Genomic DNA, 7,282 nt, shown 5'->3' with positions numbered 1-7,282 from the left:
TACTTCATCATGCTATTCCTGGCTATCTAAAATTTTTGGAATGTTGGTTGTGACTGAGGCCTGAATTTGAGATCTTCAAAGCTAGAACCATGACTTTTTCACTTAAGAAAACAAAACCTGAAATCAACAACTAAGGACAAATAGTTTCCATGGATCTAAAGCAGAATGTTTGACTACCTAATTGATGCATACCTGGAACCAAACAAATGATGTTTCTCTCAGTGACTTGATAAAACAAACAAACAAACAAACAAACAAACAAAACAGAAGGAAGCTATACTATGATTAAAGGAATGAAATCTTTCTTAAAACATCATTTTTCATGAATGAGAAAAAAAATCACTTATTTTTCTCTGAAACAAAATGTTTTATTATTTTAGATATTTTTTCTTTTTTAAATGTTATGGATGTTATGCTGGTTAATTGTAGTGAAAAGGAGTACATTTAATTTTGATTTTTTTGGAATGAACTACATCAGCACTTGCAAAATTAAACATATGTAAAACCAAACCAAATAAACCTAGAAACTAAACTGAAATGTTTTTCTATTTTCAGAACTACACCAATTACTTTCCAGAAAATAATATGTGGTCTAATTTAAAAAACAAAAACCAACCAAACAAAAAAAGATTCATCTAAATTCTTTTTTTCTCCCCAAAATTAAATATTTTGAAAGAATTACTACAATTCTATGAATTACACATGCTGGAAAGTAATTTACCTGTTTTTCTTATACTGATTCAAACCATCATATCCAATAAATAATTGATGAACATTTTTCGTTGTCTGAAAAGCCTAGCCATTTTCTTAATTTATTCTTTAGCTTATGTAATCTTTAATTATATTTTTTCTATTACCTTTTGCTTGTTTATTTATTTATTAGCTTGTAGAAGAAGGGTAATATGGTCAAAGTCGGTTGGTCTACAGTCATCTCAGAAGACTATTATTCCATTCTCTGTAGAAGACATTAAACAAATGTAAACAAAAGATGGAGGAACACACTGAGGTCACTCAAAGATGATTATGGTAATAGAAAGTGAACTAACACACTGTGGACTTTTCTCACATTGACTGTATAGCAAGAACTTAAAAGGAGCTAGAGGAAAATAAATTACCCTGGAGAAGTCTTGAAAACCTCCCAGATAGGTAGCTGTCAGAAACAAACAGAGCATGGTAGCTGAAGAGTTATACACAGTGTTTTGGTAATTATATGTTCTCTGTGTGCATCCCATGAATGGAAGCCAATGGTTGTGTTCTGATTATGAAGTGATACGTTTCTTCTGTTTCTGTGGCTGAGTAACTAGCAGGTTGGGTTCCCAAACTGGGAAAGCATAAGGACAAAAAATGACATCAAAGACCCTTAGTTTCTAAAAATGGAATGACTCTGTGGGGAAACGAGGAGGGATGTCAAGCAGAAAATTAGTCTGGTATATATGCTGGAGCTTGCTTAGCAATTAGATATGCTGATATTAGCTACTGGGTCAGTTTGAGCTTTGTGATGTAGCTGCACTAATGGTCCTTTGATATGTAATCTTAATATTATCCTAAAAGATTTGTAAGTCTTAATATTATTATGGAAGAGTTTGGCTGGAGAAATTATGCACTAGATCATCTGTCATCTTTTTATAGTGATTCTCCACTTAATAGCAGTTTTCTCTGGTTTTCAATAGGTAGATATTAGTACACTATGGGGTGCTGGTTACTAGAGAAAACAGCATACATTTTAGTTGCTTCTGGATATGTGCATAAGAAAGTGCTCATGTGGATCAAGCAAAAGAAAAATGATACATATTTATTTCAGAAATGAGTAGATAATAAACTCCTGAAATATGTGTCATTCAGGAAACAAGGAAACTACAAATATTACAGAAATTGCAACTATTGCAGGGTTATATTAAAACTGTTAAAACTCTTAGCACTTAACAAGAGACAATGGCAGAATATGTAGCCACATTATGAGAAAAGTTAGTGTCTGCAGTTAAATTGCTCATCTGTATATGTATATGGACTGTGAACACAAAGATAATGAAAAGCCTATAAAAATTTTTATAGATAAGCAAAAAGGCAGGCAAAATAAAACACGATTTTTTTTTCTATTTTTTCCCCTGCATTAGGTATTAGAATCATTTTATGATATATGCTTATATCATTTTTATGATACATGTCTTGTGTGTGTAATTTTATCAACTGACTTGCAAAGATGTATTTATAGTTATTTAGGAATTTGCCCTGATGCTTCAGTGCAGATCACTGATGCAGTAGGCAGCAATGTCTCACCTCGGTGCTCTGAATCTTCTAAGAAAATTGGCAACAGAAACCCTGAATGTACATGAGGAGCTACTGCCTGGGGCCATGCTGTCTGCCAGGTACAGGGTGGGCCACTGGGCACTACTTGTCTCTATGTGTGAATACCAACCTTCCTAAGGTAGATATTCCACAAGAAATGAACACTCACTACCTCTGTGGGGCCACCCATACCAGGCTCCTATGGATCACTTCAATAGTCTTGGGAAGCTCATGTGGTGATAAATTCATAAAAGAGTATCGACTTCCAGGTAAGTGCTGTGAGCACAGTCGTCTCAGATGAGCTGGTGGGGTTCCAGCTACATGTGTATATATATGTATATCCATATGAGTATGTATTTGTATATAAAAAAAAATCTATAGCTACTGATGTATAATATGTGCAGCTGTTGAGAGGTTTCAGCCATCACAGGCAGGGCCCAGCTTAACAAAGCACAGGATGCAGTGTTGGAAGTGTGAATCTTGCCTTATTCCCACTGAGTAGGCTACCATATAGATGCAAATATATTTGCCTCCAATGCCAAGGCAGTAAACATTCCTGGATGGAGTTCTCACGTATTGCTTTTCATTGACCCCATCTTCCATAATACCTTGGTAGAATTGGGACTTCTCTTACCTGGCTTACTGAAATGAAGATTCAATCTTTACTAGCATTTTTTTTTCCACATAAATATAAAATATCCTGCTGAGAGAGAAAAAGTTGTATTTCAAAGTCTGTTCTTTAAAAACAGCTGATTAATGCTAAAGAAATCAATTTAATGCAAGAAAATTTCATAAAAGCCTATTCACTCTGCAGAAGATAAATTCACAATTCCATAGGGAAGTAAAAAAGAAAGAAAAAAGTATCTATCCAGTCAGGTTTTTCTTCCCTAAAGGGTCCTTCTGTGTGTAAATTAAACTACTGTTCTTAAAAGAGCTTGACTTAAGAAAGGAGTTCTTTGTTTTAAAAGCTGACTTGCTGTTATGTGTATACCTCTGGGCCTTAAGTTTTAAAGTTTATTTTATATAACATATATATATTTAAATAATTATACATATAGCTAAGGAACCTACTGTAATATTACTGTCTGACTTAAACAAAAAAAGGAACAAACAAAAAAGCAAGTTGCATATCTCTTGGAGAAAGCCTGAAACTTTAAATGGAAAACAACAGAATTCAGTACCAACAGTCTTGAAAGAATATCAAATGCCTTTATACATATATATTTGTATATATAAATATATATATATATTATTTTAAGGAAATTCTTTGCAAACTTCTAAACACCATCGCACATAGAACTTTTATGATTAATTTTGCTTGCTTGTGTAATTTCATTTTTATATTTCATCATTTTTTTGCTTCTGTCCTTAAAAGTGGATACTTTGTCCAAGGGAGCAAGAATATATCCACATTCCACTTGGTGAAAATATCCACTTTCTCTTGTTTTTCTTTTCAGTTCTTTGGAAAACAAAACAATCAAACCCAGCTTCATATTGCAAGCAACTTTTCCTTGGTGTCATTGCTCATAGCATCACTGACTTCAGCTATGTTTGCCTATTATTTCTGCCAGGGAAGCTGGACAAGTAGTTCCCAAATGTTATGCCAAGAAAGCAATATTAGAATCTACAATTATATTAAAGCTAAATCAATAGTCCAGATCAAAAAGCACAGTATGAAGAAATTTAGACTCTAGTGTTAAAGACACTGTTTTACTGAAGATTTTATTATTTTGAATTGAGGAGAGGAGCAATAGTATCTTGAACATTTTGCATGCAGAACAACACCGACATTTGATCCTAATTTTAGGAAGGGTTATTCTGAAGGTGATCTGTCAATGATGAGTCTATATTGCTCATTAGCACTTTTCCTCATCCCTGACAACAATTTGTTTTGGAATGTTATCTCTTTTGTTTGTTAAACTGCTCAGATTAGTGGTGAACTCTGGTCTGTGTAGTAGAGTCCTATGACTGGAGTGAACTCCCATGTCACATCTTGCTGAGGTCCTGCAAGGAGACAGATGTTGAGGAGAGGCACAAAGGACCTGTTCTGATGAAAGAATGGGTTAATCTGGTTCAAGAACTTCTTCCATATGATGAAAGCCTTCCTATACAATGTAGTTACATTTCGCCTATCCATTCTTCTAGGCACCTTATTTTCCACTAATTCTGAGTTGATTCATATCATTTTTCCTTTTTATTTTCTTGATCTCTTCTGTCCTCATCTATCATTACAATTGCTCCTCTCACTCAGTCAAGTCTGATATACCACGTTCTCCTGACATGCAAAAGAGCTTCAAGTATAAGACCTTTTAATTTGAGGGACAGAAACAAGACAAGGCAGGAATCGAACACCTCTTTCACTTGGCAAGGGAGTTGGGCAATGCTTAGCATAGACTCTGCATGCTAAGGTATGTGGTTACAGTGTAGCTGGGGAATCACAGAATCACAGAAACACAGAATGGCTGAGGTTGGGACACCAGGAGGTCATCTTGTTCAACCTCCTCAAGCAGGCCACCAATAGCTGTTCGCCCAGAACCCCATCTAGGTGGCTTTTGAATATCTCCAAGGAGGGAGACACCACAACCTCTCTTAGAAACCTATGCCTGTGCTCGGTCACCCACACATTAAAGTGCTCCCTCTTGTTCAAAGGGAACCTCTTGTATTCCAGTTTGTGCTGATTGCCTCTTGTCCCACAGGGTGTTACAGGGTACCACTGAAAAAGTCCTGGTTCTGTTTTCTTTACACCCTCCCCTCAGTTATTCATATACATTGGTAGGACCCCCCTGAGCTTTCTCTAGGTTAAACAGTTCAAGATTTCTTAGCCTTTCTTCTTAGGAGAGATGCTCCTGTCCCTTAAACATCTTAGTAGCCCTTCTCTGGACTCTCTGTTATGTCCATGTCTCTCTTGCACTTATGACCCTAGAACAGAATGCAGTACTCCAGGTGTAGCCATCTGAAGATGTACAGAATCTCATTACTAACCTGTGACTTTTATGTCATTCAGATATAGCAAAATGTCCATCTTTGTTTAGCAGAGAACTACCTCAATGAGAGAGAAACTTATCTGAAATATGATGCTTTAGCTGCTTGCCAGTCACTCTCCATTACTCCATATGGAAGAAATTTCAGGGAAGAAGGTGCTGAAGAAGTAGTTGCAGGAAAACAAAACAAAACAAAACAAAAACCATACCTCATCTATTCTAGTACTTTTAGCTATTCTAAGGTCACTGTGAAATAAGCACAGCTGAAGACAACGGACTCCCAGAATTTTTATACTTGAGCAGCACTTGGATGCAATGAACAATTTTCTTTGACATATCTGGCAACAGCCCCACAAGTATTGGCTTAGTTGACCACTGAAACACTGATGCAGTGCCTGGCTTTTTCTGTATTCCATGTAAATAGAAAACTTCAATTCTACATACATCAGCCTTCTGCACAACCTTAAAAGAAATAATATTAATGTGAGCTCATTTTTCCTTACCTCTTTCCTTGGATTATAGTCAAACCTATTGTATGGTGGTGTGAACAGCTGAAGCTTATTCTTTGTTCTTCTACATCTGACAATGATCTTTCTGAAAGTACACAATAAGAAACTTCCCTGGATGACACTGTAACAAATAAAAGTGCCAAATGTGAACTACCTCTAATGAATAATACCCCCAAAGTTGAATGCATGGGGCTTGTGCTTTGCATTTTCTTAGCGCAACTTAACAATAGCAGAAGCAGAAACAAAAATTGTCTCTTATTCTGATTGACACGTGTTAATTTACAGCACGGAATGCATCGGTGCATCCATACTGGTATATCTTTTTTCTCTCTACTGCCTAATTTTGGCCTTTTTTTTTTTTTTTTTTTAATTGCTATTAACCCAAATTTTTATCTCTGGGATTCAGGAGCACGAGAGAGACTCAGTATAAATCCAAAGCCTAACTGATTAAAAGTGAGTAAGAAACATATCCTTCATCCTCTTTAAGGCTTTTGCCATTTTTAGATATTTTACTATTTTGGGCAAAATGAAAGATTTAGGATAAATCTGGAAATGTTTAAAGTATGAGGCTTCTGGGCTGGGTTCAAGCTTCATCTACCTAGCTTTGCTGTGGAGCTGCACATCACAGTTGTATTCAATGACATAATGTGCCATTGAGCTGTAGGTTAGCTGAGGGCAATGGCAAGAAGTGCCTGAGGCAAAAAATGTACTATCAGTCTATCAGCATGCAGCATTTTAGAAAGTTATACATATTTCAAAGAAAGAGACTCTTCAGAAGATAAGTATGAACTCTCCAGTAAAATTATAGATGGAATTTGCAATGATACAGAGTACAGGGACTGTCTGCCTGGTGATGACTTGGTGTGTGGGGGAAGACATATGAGCTGGTGAAGGGTATGCTTTTGTACTGCTAGGCTGCACTTTGTTCTTCTCACACATGTAAATGAAGGGCATAGAGATCTTTGGAATGGCAAGGTAGACCTCAGATGAAAAACCTTGGGTTTGAAAACCACTGGTTTTGTATTTCATTGTAAGGAATTTTAAACACCATATATAAAATGTTGCACTGAGAAGTAATTCTTGAACTGCAGAATACTACTGAAATTCTAAAAGTAAGTAAATACATATATTTAGAAACCTTTAAATTGTTGCATTTTATTTTGGATTGCTCTGAAAAATCTGTCTACATCCTTGCACAACGCACACTAGTTTGCAGGTACAGATGTGTTTTTAATAGGAAACACTGGGGTACAGATTTATTTTTAATAGGAAACACTGGGGTTTCTATATTTTGTGTGCTTTCAACCCTGCTAATTGTCTTTCTATTTTCTCGTTCATTGAACTATATGAAGGGTAGTTTTTTTTTTTTTTCCCTAAAAGTATGTAAAATACATAAGAATATCCATTTCATTATAAAAAGACATTCCTTTGTGAAGGAAAAAAAAAGAAAAAAGAAAAAGAAAAAGAATATTAGCTTTGAAGGCTCGAAATCATAGGCAAATAAAA

At 35.6% G+C, this 7,282-nt stretch overlaps 1 long non-coding RNA gene across 1 annotated transcript; it reads right to left on the bottom strand.

Moving 5' to 3' along the window:
• Window positions 1-856: 856 nt before the first annotated feature.
• On the bottom strand, window positions 857-6,235 carry LOC310898231. The gene is made up of 3 exons (XR_014583082.1): window positions 5,771-6,235; window positions 2,921-2,989; window positions 857-955 (listed from the first exon to the last, which is right to left on the bottom strand). It is a non-coding gene; the product is annotated as an uncharacterized lncRNA (long non-coding RNA).
• Between the last annotated feature and the right edge of the window lie 1,047 nt (window positions 6,236-7,282).

Source organism: Anser anser, assembly GCF_964211835.1.
Source record: "Anser anser genome assembly, chromosome: 1".
Taxonomy (NCBI): Eukaryota; Metazoa; Chordata; class Aves; order Anseriformes; family Anatidae; genus Anser; species Anser anser.
This window is presented reverse-complemented; position numbering and strand designations above follow the sequence as displayed.